Raw genomic sequence first — 25,576 nt, 5'->3', positions numbered from 1 at the left:
TGTAAATCAGATGAAGGCAAAAATATTTAAAAGATTGTGTCTTAAAGTTTAACCTTTGCCATATTCTGAATTATTTCCTGGCCAAGTATTTCCACTGCTGGTACCTCCTGTTTATTCACCCCTTGTTAGTGTGACTGAGACTAGGAAATGAAAAAAATAGAAACAACACTATTTGACAGGAACTCACAGCAGCTGTCAGAGGGATTCAGGAGTTAAAAACAAAATGCAGCATCGTTTCGAATAGGGAGGGAGAAATGAAAGAAAAAAGGAAAAAGATCTTTTGTTTTGGTACCTGACTTGGGTATAGATGAGATATGAAACATATGCTGTGACAGAACTGGGGTGATTGAAAACTTGGGAAAATAACATTTCCTGAGAAGTCCTGAAAGATTCCTGAAACAACACAACATTAAATACAATATGGAGAACAGGTTAACAAAGCCTGTTTCATATGTAAATTTACAAGAACTTTGATTATGGTTTGAATGTGTTCCCTGGGAAGCACAAATTGTACGGCCTCATCACACCACACTTTTCTCCTGAACCCCAACAACCTCTACATCTTAATCATCAACTACTGGCTCCTGTGTGAGCACTGTTATCTGAAAGGTTTGCAGTGAGCATGGTTCCCTTGGAAAATGGCGATATCAGGTATCTGTGCACTTGGCAGAATGTAACAATATGTGAATTGAGATCCAACTCAGATTAAAACATGATAAAGTCTTTTCGGCAGCTGTGCTGGAGCCTTTTATCTTCTTCTAGCCTATCACAACTTGCTTCACTGTTTCGGCGGACCATTGTTGTTGACACACTCGCTGCCCCTGGTATTGCACAGGGGAGCTAGCTGCTTGATGGAATTGCATGGAGCTGCCTAAACACCACAGAGGGATGACGAGAATGGTTACTGTGAAGCTTGGTTGGAGCAGCAAAGCCTCCTGATGATAATTGTTTTAACTTGCACATATGTAAAACGCAGCAGGAGATCGTCTGGGTCAGACGTGTTCACAACAACAGGAAAATGTATGAAAAATTCAGACGAGGGGTAGGTTTGCAGGAGGCAACACGTGATGTATAAATTCCTCTGTGGATATCCAATGTTTTAGTTTATAGCACATCCAAATCAAAACAGGCATTGGACACCCAAAACTCTCTAATCTCGTTGTCTTTTCATGTTGACGTCAGCGACCATCCTCGTAAAGCATGTTTTTTCCAGATATTTTTTATTTTTACCAGTTTCATGTCCGCCGCTTATTAGAAAATACACACATGCAGGCTGATAATAGTTCAGACATTTTACTTGGTAGCTGGCAGGAAAGGTTCTGGAAAATGTCCAGAGCGACCTATTCAGATATATTTACATAAAACCACTGCGGAAAATGTTCTGGAAAATATTCAGACTTAAGTGCCATCTGAAACAAGGATCATCCCATCCAAAAATATTTTTTACATTGGAGAAGAACTTAACCAACTCTAGTCCATAGCAGCACATTAAAAGTTAAAGCTAAAACTAAACTAAACTTTGTGCAAATCAACAAACCATAAAATCCAAGCCCTGCCACAAGTCACGACACTTTCATCCAGTACACCTATGACGGATCAAACAAGTGATGCTGCTGCTGCTTATGTGTTGCAAACCTTAGATTTAAAAGTCTTCACCTTCTTTAACAAAAAAAAAAACATCTCATCTCACGAAGTGAAGAATATTCACCAGTGCTCTGTGCTTCAACCTTCTCCCCTCAACCTTTTCAGCACTTTACAGGTAAAGAGGCTTTTTTACTCCCAAGCATATTCCACATGGAAGAGACTAAGTGGGAATATCACAGAGAGGTTTAAACATTTGAAGTTAAAAAGTCAGTTTGTAAAGTCTGCAGATTAAATTTTTTCCATGAGGGCTTGATCACTGATGATGTATGTTGCAACCAAAAGTGAATGACATAATCTCTGAGAGCAATGCGAGGTGGAGAGATTTATCAGGCCTCCCGAGGGGTTGAGCGGGTGACTGACAGATGGAGCTGGGCTGGCCGGCTTGCTGACCAGCTGGTTCTGTGCAGCGGGGAGGCCGCTCTCTGCCTCCACTGGGCCGCTAATCCTCTTCTGCCACATCCAGTCCCAGCCATGAACCTGCGATCCCACACTGGTACCACAGTCACCTGCTTGTGACAAACACAGCAGAGAAATGTCCTAGCCACATCGGGAGCAAGTACCAAAAAAAACGAAGGGCGTGTAAAGGTTGGGTAACAGAAGGTTGGCGGATCAATCTCAGCTGGGAGTTGGCGATGCAATTTGTGACAGCGCGATATTCCCTGACATGATTTTCCCTCCACTGGCCTTCTGCTGCGTTGACACTACGCTCCCCCGCAGTTTCAATGCAACATCTTGATCTTTTGAGCTCCACCTTTGCTCCGCATTCTCACTTTCCTGCTTATTTCTTCATGCATCACTTCTTTCTTTCACTCTGTTATTTTATGCATCTCGTCTCCACTCCTCTGTTCATACATCCTAAAATCCCACAAACTGACGAACTGAGCCATTTGTGATATATGCTTGTCAATTCACAAATCACATCTCCAACCAAGTCAGATCTGCTTTTTGCTAATAAGATTGTGAATCTGTCTTATTTTACAACTGTGCAATATCAATACTGGTTTGGTCATCCCACTAAAACCTCAGGCTGCTATATATCCCATGGAGATTGATACTCATCCAATAAAAGCAGCAGTTATAGAAGAGGAAAACATGGAGTAAAAGGTGTGAAGAAAAAGAGAGATAAAACAGGAGAATGATGGAAAGAGTCACTGCATAATATTGACAGAAATATTAAGCTTAAGACTTTTGGCTGTTGACTCTAAAGCAAAGCATCCAGAAAATATAAAGCACTCGGGAAAGTAGCAGCTGCACTCAGAGCTTAGGGGGGAATGTTAATCTTTCCACAAAATATATACCTGGGTCATGACAGGCTAATATCTCTTGTGACAAATCGATGCAACTTAGGAGGAGTATTGCCGGGGAAAAAAACGTGAAATGCTTGCAAAACAAATGTAGCCAAAACAAAATCATATTTTGTGGTGGATACATGGTGGGGCTTTAAAAATTGTCTGGCCATCAAAGATGCTGACACTGGAAAATAACACTTTCCCAAAGATACAACTCACGTCAAGTGATGCCTGTGCTTTAGATCTGCAAGAGAGGAAAAATGAAGATGCTGCTCTTTTCCTCTCAACTGCTTCTCTGACATTACGCAGCAGAATGAGGGAGAATTATTACCTCAATCTATTTTTACATTTCAAATGCTCCTGCAGATTTTTTCTGGAGAATCACAGTCATCCTCGCTGCTTCGCCCTTTAGGCAATGATACTCAGTTTTACAGAAACTTATTGACCTTGCCAGGCTTTGTTCTTACTATTAAGTATTTGAGTGACTTGATTTCCTTTTAAGTGATTAACAGTGATGGTCTGTAGCTCACCAACTGTAACCAGGCACACCAGGCCTGTCAGGCATTTCTCCACATGCTAAAGTGGTGCTCATGGAGCTGTAGTAAGAGAAAATAGAGGGTTTTTCTTTTCACATTTCAACTGCTGACATTTTTGCCCCGACAGACATTTAGCTTTAGCGTCAGTCTTTAGTCATAATTACATGTCACTCAATTAGCAAAATACCACAGTAGGTTATATGAAGCCAGTATATTTAGCACCCATTTCGCTGTGGTCTTGACTCAGCTGGTGACAATAACTAAAAAGAAAAATCAGCCAGTGGGAGTCTTCAACCAACTCACAATGTTAAAGGCATAGTTCACCCAAAAATGAAACTCATTATCTACTCACCACTATGCCAATGGAGGGGCGGGTGTAGTGTTTGAGTCCACAAAACACTTTTGGAGTATCAGGGGTAAACAGCATTGGGTGAATGCGGCTCTGGAGGAGAATCACAGCAGACATTTAGGATAAAACGTGGAAGAAAGGACGCCATTCTGAGTTGAATTTGAATGTTGGGCTTCCAGGCACTTGAATGACATCACAGGAGCAGTATGGAGGCTTTAGTGTCTGTCTGTTTTATTTTGTATTGGACGCTATTTACCCCTGAAACTCCAGAAGTGTTTTGTGGACTCAAGCACTTCACCCACCCCTCCATCACAGTCAACTCACTCAACTAACACCAAGTGTAATTTCTGCCCACAACACTGGTATTTTGCAAATTAAAAACAAGAAGCCTGCTTGCATCGATTCCTATCAAATGTTAAAAGCGCTTTGCTTTAAGGAAGGCAGGGCTGAGCGAAGGATCAACTAGCATGTAAGCAATTCCCTAATATCGCAACAAAGCATGACTGAGTCACGTTAATACCACAACACTTCATGTAGAAGGTGGCAACTTGTGATGGAAGCAAGGTTGAATGCAACTAGAAGGCACAGAATGACGGACCAGCTTAGTTTAACCAACCATGAATGAGGAGCCATCAGCAAAGGCCCCGAGACCGACAGATGCACTGATTAATTTGGGACAATAATGATGCACGTGCGCATCTATTCACACAGCACACACAAAGACGGTCAGCTGAGAACACCCGTGGGCTCTGTCAGTCCACTGCCTGGCACTCATTAGCTTTACATAACTGTCTGTGTCTTTCATCATGTCAAATGTCCCTGGAATGGAGTGGGGGTGGGAAGTGGGGTGATGCGGGTGATTGCCTTGTGTTACACAGTGCTGGGATGGTCCAAAGAAGTGTTAAGGCTCATTTATGCTCATCGTATACGGAAACAGAGATTTCATCCTTTTGTGTTATCTGTTATTGTGCATGTCTTCTGAAAGCTTACAGATTCTAATGAAACAGAAAAAACTTTTGATTTTACTACCCCGGGGCAAAGCGACAAACAGCCGCTTCTGCTTCAGTAGGCCCTCCACTGTCGCCAAACTCTCGACTCTGCCCCGCCCACTAGTGGATCTATAGATAAACAACCATACCAATGTTAAAGACACATAAGTATGAGGGTAGTGATGGTTACATCATTTGAAACATACGTAAAGACGTCATAAATGAGCATTTATTGGGACAAAAACCTTCATTGTTTATCATACGTATCGTACATCACCATACCTGGATGAGTTGTAGGCAGTTCTCTGATTATTGTGGAGGATTGGTTGTACAGTGAGCGAGTACACACCTCTGGACTGTCTTCATCAGAGCTTCTAAAATCTGAAAAACACCACAACTTAATTTTTCCTTTCTGTCATTCTTGATTGAATAATATGAGAGATGTCTGTTGTATTTAGAGCATTAACAGGGCAGTCGCTCCAAACACACAAGGTTTCATTTGGATTTTTTTGTACATTGAAATCTATAAATAGGCACAATATCGGCTCTCCTCATCGAGAGAATACTCATCACACAGAGTCTTATGTCTCCTGAGAAAATATAACCTTCTGAGTCATCTGACTTATTCTCCCTGACTGCATCTATAATTCACCAGGAGCCAACACCTCCTCAAGGGCAAGTCTGGAGCTTTACCTTCAACAACACCAAAAGGAGAACTCTTACAACTCAATTTATGGAGTTCACATAGGCACTGCACTATTCACCTTCAAGGTACAGGGAGTTTGAATGAAGGGGTGCTCAACCATGGCCGCATGCACCTCTGCCCATAAAAAACTCCATTTTAATTCATAACACAGGCGAACATAAATGCACTTCTATTAAATTGGAAATGGCATGGAGGGGGGAAAACAAAATCACACTTTGCCACAAGCATAGAGAGATTAAGGAAAGTAAGTGAAGAACTCAGTACGACAATTTAATTGAAATCTCTTGAGGGATTGGGCGGCTGTGTAGGAGGGGAAAACACAAGACACGAAAAAAAAATATCCAGTACAATTTTAGCCGGAATGACATTTTTCTCTCAGTTCAAAAGGAAAAGGTCATCTGGCATCCTGAAGTATTAATGTACCACCATTGATGATTGGTTTTCAATCATTCATTAAAACTTTCCATGCTCCAAGGCACAAAGCTATGATTAAGAAACATTTCTCTCCCCCTCAGTCTGGCCACCAGTCAGTTTTTTTCTTGCTTTCGGCTCACTCGTCCATTCTCTTTCATTATTCAGTTTCTAATTAAAGCACCTGGCGGTTATGCCAAGACACTTTTTTCGGCAAATACTGTACTTTATATCTGTGTGGTTCCAGACAACAGCTGAATAAAACAGCTGATCTGTCTTTACCCTAAATACTGTTTACCTGCTGTCTACACCTGACTGTCCAGAAGTCTGTCTTCTCATGTGCTCTCGCTGATAACAGCTCCTACACCTTTCAAAGCATCTGCCCTTTCCATTGGCACGAGAACAATGTTTTGTTGCCATAAATAAGCCGAGTCATGTTGGCCACACGGCGCTGAGAATCAACCGTCTGACAGGGATACTCTCATACAGAGAAGTGGATGCATGACCAGGGAACGTGACGATGGAAAAGCCAAATGGAACCGACGAACACACCTACATCCTCCAGATCTTTGTGCACAGACTGTGAGAGGGGGTCACATGGAAAACGGACGAACACACACGCACACGCACACACACACACAGTCTCAGACAACAAACAATGGATATTTTTGTGGCTACTTCTCTCGCTCATTGCATGATTCTCTTCACTACAGCACATTGTCCTATAGGATAAATCAATCAATCAAGCACTCTCATTAACACTCCTTTGGTGACGTGAAAAGAAATGAAAACTGTCACTCAGGCATTTATCAGGTGCTTCAAAAGACAAGAATGTAATATTCTGATGTGGAGAAAGTCCTCCAGCCGCCACACAGACTTCAACTCACCAGTATATTTTTTGTCCTTGAAAGATAATGTCCATATTTGCAGGAGAAATAGCCTGCATTACATGGACTGTCGGCCATTGTGTGGGCTAATGCTGACTGATTGATTCACTCCTTTCACACATTGTGGGTGATGAGTGCATTTGTCTGCTTTAGTCTGCAGTTTTCCTTTTCATGGGAGACAAAAGTAACATGTAATGAGCCTGTTTCAATCACAGTTATTGTAATTATGACTTACACTACAAGTATTTGATAGTAAGATGACAGAACTGAGTACTTACAAATTATATTTTGGATAAATCGAGTATCAATGTGTCAGCTATATAGAAAAGGTTCACATTATTTGTCTTTTTAAAAAATATGATGCTGAAGCCAATATTTAATTAGTATTTTTTTCTTTTAATTAGTTTTTGTAAAGCTTTACTTTTTTTGGTTTATTTCAACCTTGTTTATATTATTATTAGTAAAGCGCTTTGAGCTGCAGTTATGGTATTAAATGGTATTAAAGGTGCTATTCAAATACAGTTTATTATTAGATTATCATTACAGTTATAACTTTTCATATACAGCTTTAAATATTAAGTCCTTTTTTTCATCTTCTAAACTCTACACCCACAGTTTGAGCTTTAGTCACAGTCCAAATACTTCTTCGTGACTTGTATTTATGTACAGGCAACAGGACTTGCTTGTGTTCCATAATTCAAATACCTGCAGTTGCATATTCTGACAGTGTTTGCACTAATTCAGCTATTTTTAAGGCATGGAGTCGACTACGGAGCAGCATCCCTTTGGAGAGGAGAGATAATCAGTTCAACCTTGGGGCATAAGGTTGTTGCTTTGTTTACGACCCAGGGGACCTAATGTGACATATGGATATATGTATACTGAATGTTTAAACCATTCAAACAAGGACAAACCCTATTAAACTCGTCTGCAACAAGGCCATGATCTCCAGGAATGCTCTTGGCTGTGTGAGGCTGCTCGACACAAGACGTCATGCTTAATGCTAACAGAGAGTGGCGACGTGTGACCCATCTTTATTTACATTCTATGGTTACCATCTTTATCAAGCATGCTAGCATACAATAATTTGATAATTACAACTAAACACAAGTACAACTATCGCTAGTTGGAATATCACATGATTTTGCAGGAATTCAATAACTAAACAAAGTCCTGACAAATTTTAATTTTGACCAGATGATAGCACTTGATGAAAAGTCCAGAAAATTGCTGAAAAATACCAAATGATAACCTTGTGATGGGACTTTCATGTGTGTACCTACATTTTTTGGGAAATTCATCAAACAGTTATTGAGGAATTCAAGTTAAAATCTTCCTAAAATCAACGTCATGGTGACAATCAGGTAATCACCAAGATTAACATATGAGGATCATGTCCAGTTACAAAATTTCATGTATGATGTAAAGATAGTTCAGTTTAAACCAAAGTGTCAAACTGATGGACTGTTATCACTGGAGCTCCGGTGTTAGCATGGAAATAGTTGCTAATAAAACACAACTCTGGATAAAAATCACTTGCAGTTTTTGCAAAGTTCATTGCAGTCATTGGCTGTTTGCTTAATTTATTTGCTGACAACTCGTAAAAGTTATCAGCAAACACAGAGGGCCACTTTCTATTGGATTCTATGAGAGTATTTTCTTCTAAGCACCAGCGTCTTGGAAAAAGCCATTTGCTGTGCTGTCACATCTCTTTACTAATGAACTTATAGAATACCACAGGGACTTGACCAAATTTGGTACTCTGCAGAAAATGATGCAGAGTGTGATTGCCGGGAGGTGAAAAGGTCAGACACTGTCCGAGACTCTTGCTAATGATGTCGCTAACTGCCTAAATAAAGCCAGTGGGAGAGAGTGCTGATGCAGGGCGAAAGAAAAAGAAAAACTCACACCTTCTTCAACCCTTCAACTCAATCCTGTTTCCTATTCTCGGAGATTAACTTTGCTCTCATCACTGACTCTACCTAATACTTTTCCATTTACACCTTAATTATGAGGAACTTCATCTATCTTAGAAATACTAGACGTTACATATTTACACTCACGCCGTGGGTACAGTAGTTTGTGGGTAATGATGATGTACGATTTAATAACAGATTTGTACTTCTGTCAAATCAGACACTTATTAGCATTCATATGTTTGTTCAATTAACTGTGCTGATTAATGTGCCAATCAATTGAACTTAATGATTAGTGTTATGAAACAATATTGCATCACACTGTTAAACCTCATCCAAACAGCAGGAGACTCTGATTAGTGAGACAAGCGCATAAACCGTCAGTGAAATTGGAGGAACACTTAATGAGTAGAAACGGTCAATGGAAGTGAGGAGAGAGGTGGGGGGGTGCACAGAAAAACGTCGTACACACCAAGAGAGAGAGTCGAATAAGAACATTTCAAGGTTCCTTATAATAAAAGGAAAACTCTTATTACCCGGTGAAAGGTGTTCCTGCACAAAAAAAATATTCATTTCTATAGATATAATAAAGTAGGAACATTTTAGAAAAGTTTAGAACAAGGTCAAAATGTTTTTTTTTTAAAGAAATACGAAGTGTATAATATGGAGCAGATGTTTCCGTTTTTCAACAGCACACATTGAAAAATGTTTCTGTCGAAACAGCATCATCATAACTGAACTGCAGACATTTTCCTGAAATTTTCAAGAAGGGTTTATGAAGGGAAGGCAAATGTCCAAATCAGATGCATTTTCTGGGACTTTTCCTGCAAGCGCCATCATAAAATATCTGGTAATGTCCCAAGTGAGCCCATGCGAGAATCCAGCACGATAATTCTCATTTAGGGTGTTGATGAAGTTTCAGGCACGCGGCAGACACAAAACTTAAAAAAACACATATCAGTTACATTTTAGGCTTTAGGAACAGGTGACAAAGATATTAACTTTGGAAAATGAGATTTGGGAGCTTTTGACGTTCAGTGTTAAGAAAACACGTTATTTCCACAGCCGCCATTAGACGTCATGTCCTGCGTCCTGCATCATTTACACAGGCGCCACCCCTCACCTGAATGCTCTGGACATTCTCCTGTTGTTGTTAACATGTTATCGAAAACTGTCTGAAAACTGCGTAAAAGATTCCGCCGGACTTCTGTGGTGTAGTAGTTCCAACACATTTGTAAAGGTATCAGTTTATATTTCAATCCCTTTGTTTTCTAATCTTGGTGCAAATCATAATCACTGAAAAAAAAGGAATCCGCATTACCACATCAGTTTTGTGAATCATCCTCCCCTTTAATCAGCCCACTGAGGAGCTCAAACCCTCTGCACCAAATCTAGTGGGCTGATTGTTTCTGATGCTCCAAATTACAGGAAAAAAATTCAGAGCAATTTACAATCAGGTTGAGAAGGCTAGCACGATGACGGGAGCATGGAGACGTTTCAACTTATTTTTTCAGTCACACAGTGAAAACAATAACCCCTCTGGCTAGCTTCTTAATTAAAAATCTGGCCTCAGAGAGCTTTTTTTTTCTGTGTGGTCTGGGAAGCTAACTTGCTTACAAATTAAGGTACCATGTGGCTGCTGTTGTTAATATTCACATTTCTGTATATGCTCCCTGGCCAGTCTACCCACAATGCACTGTGATTTGCTGCTGTAAAGAGCTGCATTGTTTTTATGGTGCTACTTTAACAACTCTCATGTCAAAAAATGTTAAAATACACAAAAATGGTTTCCTGACAGTTTGTAATATTACCTGGCTTTTGCATCTAAAGATGAGACATTGATTCGAGACATGATCTAAGCAAGTTCACAGACAAACACTGAGGCAACAATTCCTACAGCTCTGTCTAAATCTCTCTAAAGGTCTGTAGGGGTATTAATTAAACTGACTCATGGAATTATTGAAATCACAAAGGTTTTGGTTGTCGTCTGTAACTTTCCGGTAAAACTCTGTGATTCAGCGTGGACCACTTCCCCGACTCAGTCCGTCTGAGACACGTACTGTCACAGTGAGGGGTAACAAGCTGTAAGGGATAATCAGCGCTGATTCACCACAGCTCACCTCATCATTTCCACAATATTTCCTCATATTTGTTTTATTTTCATCTTTTGATGTGCGTGTGCGGGGATTGAGTTTTTGTTTTGACTCAAAGACAAAGAGGAGGCTTTTATTGAACTCCAACTTTTTTTTTGTTGATGTTTGGAAGGAAAAATTACATGTGGTGGTTATTACTGGCATCTGGCACAGAGGCCTGGAAGGGCAATGAAGGGAAATATTTTAAAAGAGATGAAAAACTGGAGGCATCTTGCAAAAAGATTGTTTTCCTTCCTTAGAACATTTTAAGAACTACTTTATCCCATGAGCAGCAACAACAATAAGACCTCAGACTAAACAGAACAAGAAACAACTCGTTAAAATCAACCGTAGGTGACATGAAACTGAAATGTCCAGTGAGGAGGAAACTCAAACATTTTACTGATGTAAAGTTAAAGCACATTATTAATTTTCTACTTCCAGTCGAGAATACAAAAACAAATACAAACACCCACCAAACCAGTAGGTGGAGATAAAGTCTACATCAATGATCCATCAAATACCAGAGACGAACCATCTGAACATGCTCAGTGAGCTCGGGTCCAAATACCGGGAGAGGCAGATGCCTGTGAATGTTCGTGATGTGGTGCTGTGATGCAAAATTTTGTTGCAAACTTGTAATTAGAACTGCCAGTGCTCATCAAACGTATACAAACCGGTGTATGTCTTGCATGTTGTTGTTTTTTGGCTGGTTCATGTGCACAGTAAAATGTGATTTCATAGGCTCGGTTTAATATGCAAACATGGATACACAGGAAGTGGAGGTTTTTTTTAATCTTTGTGTTTGCGTGTTTACGAGAAGCCCAGATACACAGAAAACAATTTGTTTTGCAAAATATCTGCATCAGTATGGATAGAATATAAGTAAGCTAAATATGCTTAAAGTATTAAAAGGTAGAAGTACTTGTAGTGGAGTAGAGAGTATTGAAAAGTAAAAGTATCTGAAACCAACTCTATTTAAGAAAATAATGAATACATGGAAATGTACTTAAGTACAGTAACTAATCAAATACTAACAAGTACTTTGTTACATCCCACCACTGCCACCCCTCTTTGATAGTTAATGCACAAATTCCACATCAGTTTCTGTGGAAGCTACAAGAAATTCTAAATTACTCTTGTTATAATTCATGGCAATTGAAGCAACAGTAATTAATAATGTAGATCTTACAAATATGTGTTCATGTTCTGCACACAAAAGCGACAATGTAATAAAAAAAGGGGGCAGCCAGGATTAGATTGGCCAATTTACGACTTCCCCTGATGTTTTATTCCTGTCTGAAAGGCCTGGTGTTTTGTTCGTGCATCCATTATCCTGATACCGTTTCCTCGATCTACACACCCCTCTGACCTCTCCCCAGTCCTTCCTCTTGGCTCGGACTCTGATCTGTGGTGTGAAAAGCCCTGACACCCTGGTGTTCGACAGGAAGAGTGTCCCAGTGTGATGGGACTGGATGTCTTGCCAGAACACACTGTGGAGTGGGCGCCTGCTAAGGGCTGTATGGATCCTCAGATGTGGAGAACAGAGACACAGACCCTCCAATAACAACGGGCCTCTGTGTTTAGATGCATCCTCGGGAAGAGACTCTGCCAGTGATGGCCACCTGCCCGATTTGCACACACAGACACAAACACACACACACAGACAGACACAAACACACACTCACACGAATGCACATGCAAGCTGTACACACAAAGCAATGCTTAAGTCCCCACCAATTTCTCAACTGATGTTTTCTCTTTTGCCTTCAGACACACACACACACACAAACACACAATCCTGATCCGTTGTGAGTGACACATGGGATGACTAGGATGCTTGCTACAGCTGGGGCCTTGCATTTATGTCATGCAAGAGGACAGATGTATACTCCTATGCACAGTCTATACACAGAGACAGAGAGAGACACACAGACACACGCAGACACACACATAGAATTATTTTGTTTCCAATAAAACTGACAGAGGAAACTTGATTCACTGAAACTCATTTGATTGAAAACCTTAACGTCATCTGTTTCCTCAGTGGAACACTCGATAGAGAATCTTCTCTGTTTTAATCCAAAGCCAAAGAAAATCAGCCATCTTTGATGAGAAGAGTCTTGTAATCAGCGTCTGCAAGACCAAATATTCATAAACCCAGTTTGAGAGTCAACAAACCCGACACCACCGCTATCTCCAATAAGAATTGTGGAGGAGATGCCCTCATTACCTGCAGCACTTTCTTTGTATTTACCGGTGAATGCTAATCATGCATGACTCTAATGAGGAGCTGCAGAGCTACGTTCCCAGTCAAAATTTTCACTCAGTGCGAAATGTCAAGTTGTTTGTATGTTTCAAAATCCTGAAATCATCTGCTAATATGCTGCTGCTCTTCTACAGTGTGAGAGGGGTGTCAAACTCTATCGCTGATCACAGTTATTATAAGATTGGTACACGGGGGTAGGTCGGAATTATAAACCATATCTCGCTTTCTCCTTATATCCTTTTCTGTCACCCTCTTTCTGGTGCGTGTGCATGAGTTTTGTGTTATCGATTTTCTGTGTTTCAGCATGCATCAGGTCCATTGCCTTTGCAGAGCTGAGAAGATTGATGGGGGTTATCGTTTCACAACATATAATTCATCAGAACCTGACAAATCCATATCTGACATAAACAGCACCACCGGCAGCTACACCTTTCTTGGATTTTTGTGTTTCACGCGTGATGAAATCTATGAAGTTATATGTGTGTATCCATGTGTGGGAGCAGAGTAGGAGGGTGGTGGGGGTCTCCATTTGGAGGCAGAGGGGGATTGACAGTGCAGGATTGGACAATATTTATCTACAACAGAGCTGAGGAAAATAGGTTTGTCCCTGATGACATTTTCATCGATTGAAACATGTAGTACCCCCCTTTCCACTGAAAATGACTAATCTCAGGACTTGCGGTTGCAGCTTTGTTCCTGGAAAGTCAGGGCACCGTGTCACTGCCACACAACATGTTGGACCTTATCCCTTCATGGATTTTTTCAGTGTTTGCCCCAACTGAACTGAAAAGACAAAACCTCAAATATCACCCATTTGCTATTCTTTTCATGAAATGACCAACGGGAGACGAAGGCTAAAAATAAGGCACAATTTGTATGAGATAAAAAGTAGTTTTAAATGTCACAGATTAGAAAAAAATAAAAGTCACTACCGGATGAGTCTCTAGTTAAATGCAGAACTTTACATAAATATTAGAACTCACCTGTCTCCTGACCCAAACTACTTGATGAAACACAGGGGTATTATTAAAGGAAGGAAACTGCTGTGTCTTGGAGGAATTAAGAAGATCACCACCTATTTTTTTCTTCCACGCTCACATAAAGGTTAACTAATGAATAGAAATGGCAATTTTGGGACCATGTGGGGTTTGTGACATCATCCTGGAGTTTTATATCACCACCTTTAATGAGCGTTGTGTATGGAGTCATTATCATCTTGGAACATTGGGGGAACATCATGGAGAAACAGTGCTGGCACCATAGGGTGCATCTGGTTCCATAAAATGGCCTCACACTGCTTTGCCGTAATGTGACCCTGCAGAGCAATCACTGGACGTAATGGCTGCAAGAACACAGCAATCTGTGCCCATTCACATTCTCTATGTTTAGCAGATGGCAAAAGACGTTTTAGTGTTTGGATTCCTACAAATATTGACCCATTCCATTGTTCTATTGTGGAAAAAATGAGACTCAGCAAAACCATAGACTTTTCTGTAGCACTTTCATTCTTCACACGTCAAAGTTAGGTACCCCTTAAATACAATTATTGATTACACATTGCTAAAGGACTGTACATCCCCAACAAATCCACATATCAAGAGCAACTTATGGGACAAAAGATATTGCTCAAGAACTCTGTCATGTAGACAGGAAGATCAATGCTGGGATTGTACAACGGTTTTCTGGTTACTCCCTGGTTCTTGGACTTGCGTGTTTGTTTTGCCTTGTCCCCTTTTTGTGCTGTTGGCTGGGTGTAGCCTCCACTTCCCTTCACTACTGCCAATTCAGTTCCTTATCCATCAATCGACTCCCTCATACACTCAAATATGTAAGCGCCAGCTCAGACACCACTCCTTCACTAGAACATTGATTTACCTTGTGGCTTTGCCAAACCTTTTGTCTTTGACAACCATGTGGATACCCCACCTGAGCCGAGTTTGGACAAAAATTCACTCAGGCTTGGTCATGTTTACTTCATGAGTCAGGCCTTGACTCAGGTTCGGACCGGAAAAAAACAAAGCCTGTCGGTTTCGGATCAGGCGTGATTAGTTTTCTCTCAGTGCTCGTTTAGCTTAGTCAAAACATTTCAGCCCCCACTCTACTGCCCACCTGTACCCTAACTACACTAAGGCAAGCCCACTCCCCTGGACCTCTGGATTCTTCTGCTTCCTCTATTCATGGTCTAGTTCGTTTCTTATTGGTTGGTATCAATAATCTGTCTTTTTATCCTTGTTATTTACTCCATGTCTTTGACTCTGTTTCAGCTTTTGATTCCCAGATATGAACCTCAACACTAAACCAAAATGGCCAATTTAACTTCAATCCAAACAACTTTTCCATTGTTATGTTTGTTCTTCCAATTTTTCAGTCTGATTGGCACCTTCGTAATGTATGTGATCAATGTCAAGCTCCCGGAGAACTGATTTCTTTTTGATTGTTGAAATAATTATGATTCAATCTGTGCATTTGAGGCAAATATTCTGCTAAATGTCTGTCTGTGCTTCGACTTGTGATTGTTACTTGATCATTTATTGAACTTTCTGAAGTAGTACATAAATGACAAGAGTTGCAAAAACTGCAACAACACAATACAGACCATACAGCATACAAATCATGTCAAGTTATTTATACAGCCCAATATCACAAGTTGGCCTCCAGGAAAATAACAGTCTGTACAGTAAGAGATGGTCATTAAATCCTTGAATCACACAAGGAAAACCCCACCCGAAAAAACTTGGGGGAAAGAATTAATAAATCTCAAAATGAGCAATAGAGGAGGGGTCTCAACCATACAGTAGTGTTGCAACCATGTAGATTAATTCATAGTAAATTCATTCATGGCCATTGAGCAACCTCAAGGTGCTGCCATGAGAAAAGACCTGAGCCAAACGATCTCCTCTCCACCACCATCACCAAATATATGTACACACACCACCCACACACAAATACAGACAACTCAAATTCACAGTACACCTCTCAGGTAAGTGAGCCAGAAATTATACAAGTAGCAGCATCGGAGCAGTTAACAAGTGAAGTCATGGTCACATGGATGAAAGATACTCGTGTTATCAGAGTTTCTTGGTTCTCGGACTTTACCATTTTTCTCAAACACTCATTTAAACATTTCGAGTGTGACATGACCAAAACATGTGGGTGTTTAGTTAAAGTCTGATGGCACCTATCACATTCTGCATCAATATACTTGGTCAAATAAGTCTAACTATTGTTAAAATCTGACACTGGATTAGATCATATCCTCCACAGATGGAGCATTTATGTAATTGATGTCATTCATCCTTCCCATAAATTAGCTGTAACCCCCCCCCCCCCATTAGAATCTGAATCCCAGAAAATCATGAATATCTTCATAAATAAAACATATCACATTCATAGTAGTGAGTGTTTGTGAACTGTTTCATGGGGCTAGTCAAAACTATTTATCAAACTGTGGCAGACATCACAAAAAATAGTGCAGATTTACGTGTGACTACTGAGGCGTTAACACAAAGTATAAGACATGGAAACAGAGACTTCTGGTGCGAGACTGTATCTGTCATCTAACTCGATATGCTCTGTCTTGTGTGCTCAAGTTATTGAGAAATTGTAAAAGAAGAAGAAAAATGAGGTACTGTATATTTTCCAATAATTTGTTTCCCAAACAAGTTTGAAATCTTACGCTAAAGTCAAATCATTTTGAATCACCAATAATGTCAACTGCAGAGCTACAGCTGACGCCAGATTAATCTAACAGACAGGCCTGCTGTCTCAATACTTCACAGGGCAGTGACGGTGTTACAAAGACAGGAAACTTGGGTCATCAAACTTGTGGTATTCTCAGTTTGGCCTGGTGATCCCAGGAGTTGCCAAGTAGAGGAGACTGAACTTCACATTGGGGCATGACAGCTGCAGGAAGCAACACTTGTTTCAGTTATGGAGACGGGGTAATACATCCACTGTTGTGGAGAGTGGGTGACTTTTCTGTAACATTATATCTTTAGAGCAGCTTGAGGGAATGTCTACATATTTGGTATAAACCTTCACTTAGATTTCAGTGTCAAAGGTCAAGTTTTTGGGCCTCTTGTCATATATCAAGACTGCTTGAGGGAATTTCTTCTACTAGTGATCAGTTGTCACTTGGACTCAAAGATAAAGTGATTATGTTTCAGTTATCAAAGATCAAGGTTACAGTGACCTTTATATGAATCTGGAGAAAAAGTATGTCAAAATATATACACAGAAACTGCACTGGTTGGCGGAGGCATACAACTTCAGTACAGTACCTCTAGGTTTATCTTTATTTGTTAAAATTCTTATCACATCCCAATAGCCATCATTAAGTAAAGTTGTCTGTGGCCCTTGCAGGATTGTTATAAACATGACCAATCATTTCAACTGGACCAAATGAAATAATTGGCTAGCGTACCTGTTCCTAACCCACCTACCTGCCTGCACTTGACCTGCACATGACTGTATAATCCTCAGCGAGAGAGACATACACCAATGAAGCAGAGACAATTAGTGATAGTCACAGAAAAGTCGTACTGTATCAGTTGTCAGTGAACGCTCATGTGTTATGGGGCATAACTTTGACAAGATGGCCGATGAGACAGGGTGGGATGTCCTGGTTGCAGATTGTAGCCTGCTCTTGCTAGCTTTGCCACAGTTGGCAACCCTAGTTTTAATCTATCCAACATTCTTCAGAGCAGCAGGTAAAACACTTCTTACATCCTCCATCTCTTGACTGCCATTCTTCACGGATGATACAAAATTGTCTTTTCCAGAAACACTAGAACTATGATTGTTTAAATGACCTACTCCCTCACAAGTCACCTCCTGTGGTCATGTGAATAACGCTTGACCTCACTAGTAAAACATGAATTGGTCAACAATGGTGAGAAGCAGTGAGAATTGAATGACATCTGAGTGGATGGTTTTAATACTCTACACCACATTTTGTATCTTGTCTCCTACAAGTAATCAATAAGGCAATGTAAATGAAGATAACTACTCTCTCACTAAATTCAGAAAATATTTCTTCAGTCATTCAGTCAACATTGAACGTCGTCTAAATCTGGTTCTCTCATCAGGCCCTCCCTCCCTCCCTCAGACACATCTGCTTGTTCATGGGCCCCGAGAGGATCATTGTGAGCAGTTACACCCTCTCTAGTGAATTCAAGGTAAATTCCAACCGGATGCAGTCAGGGTCCACTGAGCCCAAAGCATTTAATTCATCATACTCTTCGGTAAAGTTTTTGTAATAATCAGCAAACTTTCCCAAATGCTCCCGCAGTTACATGAGCTCTGTTGAGAGATGCTTTGGCAGTTAGTACGTGTGTCAATTCTCTCAGAGTCACATATACTCTCTGTAGATATGCAGATTGATGCGTTGTAATCATTCCAATATTCTATTCCTCTGAAATTCATTTGAAACCCTCCCTTTTTTTTCACTGCGTTCAAGTTGCTCTCTGCCAAAAACTCAATGTTTCTCCCTCAGCAGTATCTGGGGGAAAGTGACTCATTGAGTCATGTCATTAGATAATGGGTTTGGAGGAGTTATTCAAATAAACACAGTTCCTGGATGTAAAATGGAGGCAGAGAGTTCAGTGTTGTTTTTTGTGGGGATACCAGGGGATTTCCAGCGCTGCTGCAGGGCCCATCTGTTGTAGATCGAAGCAGCATCACGGAGCCACTGACCCATACTGCAGCTGCCCTGTCACAATATTGTTTTTAAAGATATACCACAGCAGCCATCTGCACCTCGCAGCACTTGAGCAAGATATTATCAGTGTAATGCCAATAGTAAACCTACAGTAATCCTCCAGCTAAAAGCAGGTCCTCATCATTTACTTGTTATTGATCGTCTCGGTTCCCCAGTGATCATGCCAGTGTATCGGCTCATGTTTATACGTGTGGGATGTATGATAGTGCCTTCAGCACAGAGATCCGATTAGTATTTCAGATGTTTGCTCAGTCAATATGATAATTAACAATAATACTAACAACCCATTTATATATTTTAAAATACTGCCCATCAACTAAATACATTGTGTACATGTGTACTCCCAGGGCTGCACAAAAGACTTAAATCTGTTTTGCTGGATTATCAAATAAACTAGTGGAAAAGGAAGTGCACTTGGTTTGACAATGTAATCAGAGGAATTCAACAATTCAAAGCACCTACAGCCTGTCATCAAGTCCTATTTGATAATATGCTGCAAGTCCAGTTTTTGGCAGAGTTGATATACCCATGGTCTGGTATCTATCATTGAAATAAATCAATCAATGATGTAAACATCTCTGTGTATATGTATATATTCATGTTGTGTTATACTGCAAAGCACACAAGCTGGTGTATTCACTGTGTTAAAATGCTGTTTGAATAAATAAATTCAAAACAGAGCCGGAGCATGATTTCTATGTATTGTCATACATTAAACACCACCCACCACTTGCACATCTACTGCCCTATCGGTAACACAGTCAACATATCTTCATATTGTACATATCTTTTTAAAATACATTTACATTTACTTTGTATATTTGATTTTGCTGTTCAGTTTTGTATTACAGTACTCTTACCTCCTCTCAACTTAATATGGGTATCGTGCATGAAACATCAAACATCTACAACAAAGCTGTCATTTAGCTGTAGTGTCAGAGTCAGAGTGACTGGGATCTTAAAGTGGCAGTGCAGCAATTAAAGATTTTTAAGGAATACTAACACTTTCATTTATTTCTTTTTATTATAGTGGACTTGTAAAAGAACAATGGAAATCTGCACAATTTTCAATGACATCATCAGGGCTTATATTTTCTCATATTCCCAAATGAAGAGTGAACTGACCTTTATTTGTGCAATTCCCTTTTAAATTGAATGGCTATGCTGTGTTTTCTATGATTCATTGTCATTTGTGCTTGGAAAAAAATCAATAGCAATGTTTTGAATGGTGATATGTAGAAATATTATTGACTTGCTGTTGAATTACCGTAATTAACAGCGTCTGACCATGCATGATTGAGTTTTTAGACCATTGATGGTAATTAGTGTGATAACTGTAACAACGGAGGCAGTTTTTGTTCATCACTCAGTTTGTCTTATATTGCGATCACAGGAATTCAATTATTATTATTTTTTTTCACATTGTCAAGCTGATACAACCAAGGTGCAATGAAAAGAAATGTTTCAAACAGTCAGGACACTACTAATGCACCACTTATCATGAGCATATCTGCAGCTGGACAGTGTTGGAAAGGTATTTTACGATTGATGACTTAAATTAAAAAGAGAAGCAATACTGATCCATGATATAAAACATATGGTATTTTCACATCAGGTCACATTTTTGCAGCAGACTAGCAGTTATTCTAAAACCACAAAGCTAAGGAGAGACAGGATCTGTTGCTGTAATCTCCTTGAGTCTCTTCCTTTTCCTCCGTCCCTGTTCCCGTCATCAGTTTCAGTTTAAACCCATTTTCTGTCTGTGTGTAATTTCAGGAATGAACTGCTCTGTATTGCTGCATATCTTCTATTTCAAACTCAGGTAATTAAGTAATCTTGATGGATGTTTACATGCTGCTGCTGAGACAGGAGAATATAGAATCGGTATGTCAGACTCACACTCAGCCTCAGGGTGTGTGTATATGTGTGTGTGCGTGTTTCCCTTTTTGTTATGTTTTTATTTTTTTATCCTCTCAGAGCCTGTGGCCATTCTGTATTGACAGGCTCGCTATGGTGAGGCCCGGCTGAAAGGGTCTCAGGGCTTTTAGTCGTGCCCTCGTTTAGACGGCTTTGAAAAGAGGAGCTTGGCCTCTGTGGTTATCGTTGGCACGTTAGAGGGAGTGAATATAGATTTTATCCTTTCCACCTCCCACCTCTTTTTTTCTTCCTTTCTAGTCCATTTATCTCTTTCCGTCTCTCTAGCTCCCGTTCCCTCTCCCTCACACTGTCCTTGCAATAATGACAGCAATTCATATTGAACTTCTCTATTCTATGAAGGTGATGAGGATGAAGCGTCAGAGGGCAAGAAGCTGTTATGAGGCAGCCGTTCAAGAACAGAAAAGCCACACCAGTAAAAGTAAAGGTGATGGTGGTGGTCTCCTGGAGGAAGGAGCAGAAAAGACAGCATGGAAAATGATTGAGGAAAGGATCGATTGTGAAAGACCAGGAAAAACGAGGGGTGAAAATAAAAGAAATGAGTATCCTGATGGGGAGGTGGAGAGAGGAGTTGAAGGAATGACAGGGTCAGGAAATCCCTGAGGAAACGAGGGATGAGAGAGCACATGGGGGGGGGGAAGAAGGATGAGCACCACTGAACTGGGCTTCATCCCCCAGAGGCCTGTGTGTGTGTGTGTGTGTGTGTGTGTGTGTGCATCCTTATCCATCCATACACTTTCTAAAACATATAAAATATTTGACTTTTGTCTGCTGCAGAACTTTTTTTTATCTTGAAAATTTTAAAGTTTACCAATGACAAGGTGAATTAAATGAACACATCTGTTCGGTTGCAGCCTGGAAGACATCCCGCTTCTGCCAGCAAAAAATGAGGAGTGCATATAAAACCTGGGAGAGTAAGTTGATAGACAACATAAGGATAAAACTGTCAGGGGCAAATGACGTAGAGAGGTAAAGATGGGAGCAAAATTGAGAATGAATGGGGGAGGTTGAGTGAGAACGCGTTCGAAACCTGCGCCTGAGCTAACATGCTTCACTCCGAGCCTCATCAATAACTTAAACGTGGTGGGAAATCTTTTCCTCTTCCCCATTCTTCCAAGTTTTTTGGCACATGAGGTCAAACCATGAAGCTGCATGATATTTGACACACCTCATGAGGACTCACTTCTCACGCTCGTGTAATTTATATCCTGGGGGGGTCTCTGCTGATGAAGCTGCATAGCACTGAGAGTTCACACTATGTTGTTGAAACTACTGGGAAAAGAGACGTTAATGGGGGGTAATTATTATTTTAGATGTGTTGTAAAATTTGCAGGAGGTTGTGTTTTCTTGCACCAGAAATGTATGCAGTTTTTTTAAAAGATGAAGGGAGATGAATTTCTGCCATGTTTTACCCACAATGCAACAGAAAAAAGAAAGTTGAACAGAGTTAAAGTATTAAGTAGAAACACTATAATCATTATTCAAATATTTACAGTACAAATGACTGGGAACAGGCCTAAGATAGTTGCTATTTGTCAACATTTCTGCAAAATGATGATATTTAAAAATATTCACTCTACTATATGAATGTTCGTTCTAGTGCTACAAACTTGTGAGATGAAAATGGACCATAATTGGTTCATACTTCTGGTTCTGCTGCTGGGCATTTTATGCAAACAACACATAAAAACAACAGTAACTGCAGAAAATGAATATAACTGTATTTTGTTATTCTTTTTCTCCTCCAACTCCAAACATGTCTGAAAATCAAATTTCCCTGATTATCCCTGAACATAACTGAAATGAACATAATTGCAATTAAGAGGTAACCTAGCAACGGCCTATCACAGCAGAGGCTGAGTGGGCAGGACTGATGATGTTGGAGTGGAAGTTGGTCCTCAGCTGTGCCTCAGTGTAACTTGTTAGTGGGTAATTAGGTGGGCTTGTTACATTAAACAGCACAAATGCTCTCACGACCTCACAGTCGTCTGCAGGAAGTCGAGTAATAAAGAAAAAAACTGCCTTGAAAAGCTGTGTTAGCCTCTTGGAGCTAACGCGTGAGGAGGGGACACAAATGAGAGTGTGGTCAAGCGATCACAGCAACTGGTGTGGAACTGACAAATCACTGGTATGAGTATCAAGCTCAGGTTTTAACCTGAATGTCAGCTTGAATATTTACAATAGAAATGATGCCTGACGTGTGTTTCCTACCGGTTATGTTTATATGAGTAATTTCATCTGCAGATGTCGATTCGGTGGACTAAATTGATCAGTCTACAAAATTCTCTATTTCTCTATTAACACAAGCTGTACTATTTGGAAAAACACAAAGAGACTAAAGAACAAATAAAAGAGGCATGAATATAAGAGGAAGGATGGATTATTTCCATTGACAGATGACAGCCAGGTCATTCCCAGAGGGCTGCGGGGCCACACACACACACACACACACACACACACACACACACACACACACACACACACACACACACACACACACACACACACACACACACAAACACACACACACAAACACACACACACACACACACACACACACACACACACACACACACACACACACACACACACACACTTTCCTAGCGGCTGCCTTTAAATTATTTTCTCTGGAAAACAAGACACTAAGTTTCTGTTTCTCTGTCTGCTTTCTTAAGGCGTTCAGGGAGACGGCACAGGCCACAGCCAGGACACTATTTTCAGAACAGGCAATAACTCAGTCAAGCTGCCTTGAGAGACTCTTAACTACTGTATGAATTTACGGCTTCTCTTTCTCCCCTCATACTCATGACTGCACGCTCACCTCCATTCACCCTCTCTCCTTCAGAGGAAGCCATTATAGTGACTTTCACTAAGCGCTTTAGGATAATTAATTTATGGCACAGTGCAGTGACAACCTAAAGTCCTCTTTGAGCAATTACAGTGTGTGGTCAACTTGGTCCTCTTGTCAGAAGGACAACTTAAAGGCCCTTAATTCTTTAGAACAGTGGATTTACAGGGACGTGGTGATAGTAGCAGACAGGCTGTCAGCGGAGCTGGATTAAGACCTTAGCAAGCCTCTGGGTGTTTAAGGTCAGGGGGCCTACTACTGTGTCAAAACACATCTGCTGACGCTTCAGCGTCACAGAACAAACACACACAGTCATACCCGTTTAGAATAAATAACTTATGAAGCTTTCTTGTCCCCAAACATCTCCAGACAGTCACCACACACCCATAAAATGACCCTTTAATAACCCTGACTGAAGAAACATTGTGAAAAGTGCAGAGAAAAAAGCTAACTCACAAGCTGCTGTTTCTCTGTGACAACGATATTCATGCATCACCAGGCAAAAGTAAATTCTAAAAATAGCACTGATGAGAATTATTTTTCATATGATTTTAAATAAGGACAACTGATATTGATATTTTGAGAATTTACTTATTAAATGCAGGTTACTGTATATATATAGTGTATTCTGCTTTAATTTAGAACTATAAATGTGGGGCAATTTAAATCCATGTAATATGAGTGATGTTTTACATTGGCAGAGTGATAAGATGTTGGTATAATGTTGGTTGAAGGGAGTTCAGGTGTCCCATGTTGTGGATTCAGAGCTCTAAAGTAAGTTAGAGTTAATACTAGGACAGCCCTGCCTTACATTAATATTTCTAATTAAATATTCAATACTTTTTCCACCTTAACACACATTAAACAGATAAACAGTTTAAATCTTACCTTTAGATGCTCTTCCTCCTTTGTTTTGACAAATGTCCTCTTATTCCAGCTGCCTGACCAGCTTTAGCTTTCACCTATTAAAAGTTCACTTTAACTCAGTAAAGCAGTTCCTCCACTGTGATTGAATTCATAATTAACGCCGTTGGTGACTTGTTGATGTTGGGTTAATGCAGCAATGCTTGGGTCATGTCACTGCAGCCATGTGCTCAGTTAACTTCTCCCACTGTTTAGTTTCTTGTGCTTCCTTTTGACTTGAAGCTGGAATTTAAACTGAAACAAGCCAATAAAACACCTGGGACACTTGGTAGACCACACCCCAAATTTATTAATGAGCCAATCACAATGCTCTTGTTTTAAAGGTCCTACGCTCTCACCTAAACAGTGGTCTTCACTTTGCCTGATCAGACTTCATCTCAGGCAGGGACACAAGACAACCTCATTGGTCCTCACATAACCTCAGATAAAAATCCAAATGAACAGAGATTTCTTCTCTTTTAAAAATATACAGATAGGAACATTACATTTATAATTAATGACAAAACTAAACATCTGATTGATTTGCATTTATATATATATATATATATATATATATATATATATATATAGAGAGAGAGAGAGAGAGAGAGAGAGAGAGAGAGAGAGACGCCACCTATAATTTCATTGTACCTGATTATGATGGTACAATGTTTGATTTCAGTAAAAACAAATCAAGGAGCAAAAAGTCTGAATGATAAATCTGACCACATAACCAGTGTTGTTTACATGTGTACAGTAATATATTATAATTTGATACACACTTGTGTAGTTGTGAAATGTATAATTAGCTTTATTTTAACTGTTGAAATGAATCGACACACTGTTGGCAGACTAATCCTGCTTTTAACAAGAAAACACATTAATTATTACATGTATAAATAATTATAATTATTATTCTTATCATTATTTGTCATAAAAATCTCTGAACAAATCTAATGTAGCTGCAGAAAGAAGTTGTCCTGCTTAGTTCTGCAGATCAGAGTCTGTTTCTGCTCATACACCTTGAGCACAATATTGAGATT

General features: G+C 40.0%; 1 long non-coding RNA gene across 3 annotated transcripts in view; it reads right to left on the bottom strand.

Moving 5' to 3' along the window:
• Window positions 1-24,756, bottom strand: part of LOC109636349 (uncharacterized) — a 38,152-nt gene extending 13,396 nt beyond the window's left edge. Inside the window, exons 1-5 of one of the 3 annotated variants that reach the window (XR_011244742.1) lie at window positions 24,519-24,756; window positions 5,090-5,188; window positions 4,848-4,936; window positions 3,822-3,911; window positions 1,226-2,150 (exon numbers count right to left, since the gene is read on the bottom strand). This is a non-coding gene — a long non-coding RNA (uncharacterized lncRNA). Of the gene's footprint in view, window positions 1-1,225; window positions 2,151-3,821; window positions 3,912-4,847; window positions 4,937-5,089; window positions 5,189-24,518 lie in introns of those variants that run through there. The other 2 variants (XR_002203185.2, XR_011244741.1) reach the window with 2 other exon arrangements.
• Window positions 24,757-25,576: the final 820 nt, after the last annotated feature.

This window comes from Paralichthys olivaceus, chromosome 12 (genome assembly GCF_024713975.1).
Source record: "Paralichthys olivaceus isolate ysfri-2021 chromosome 12, ASM2471397v2, whole genome shotgun sequence".
NCBI lineage: Eukaryota > Metazoa > Chordata > Actinopteri > Pleuronectiformes > Paralichthyidae > Paralichthys > Paralichthys olivaceus.
This window is presented reverse-complemented; position numbering and strand designations above follow the sequence as displayed.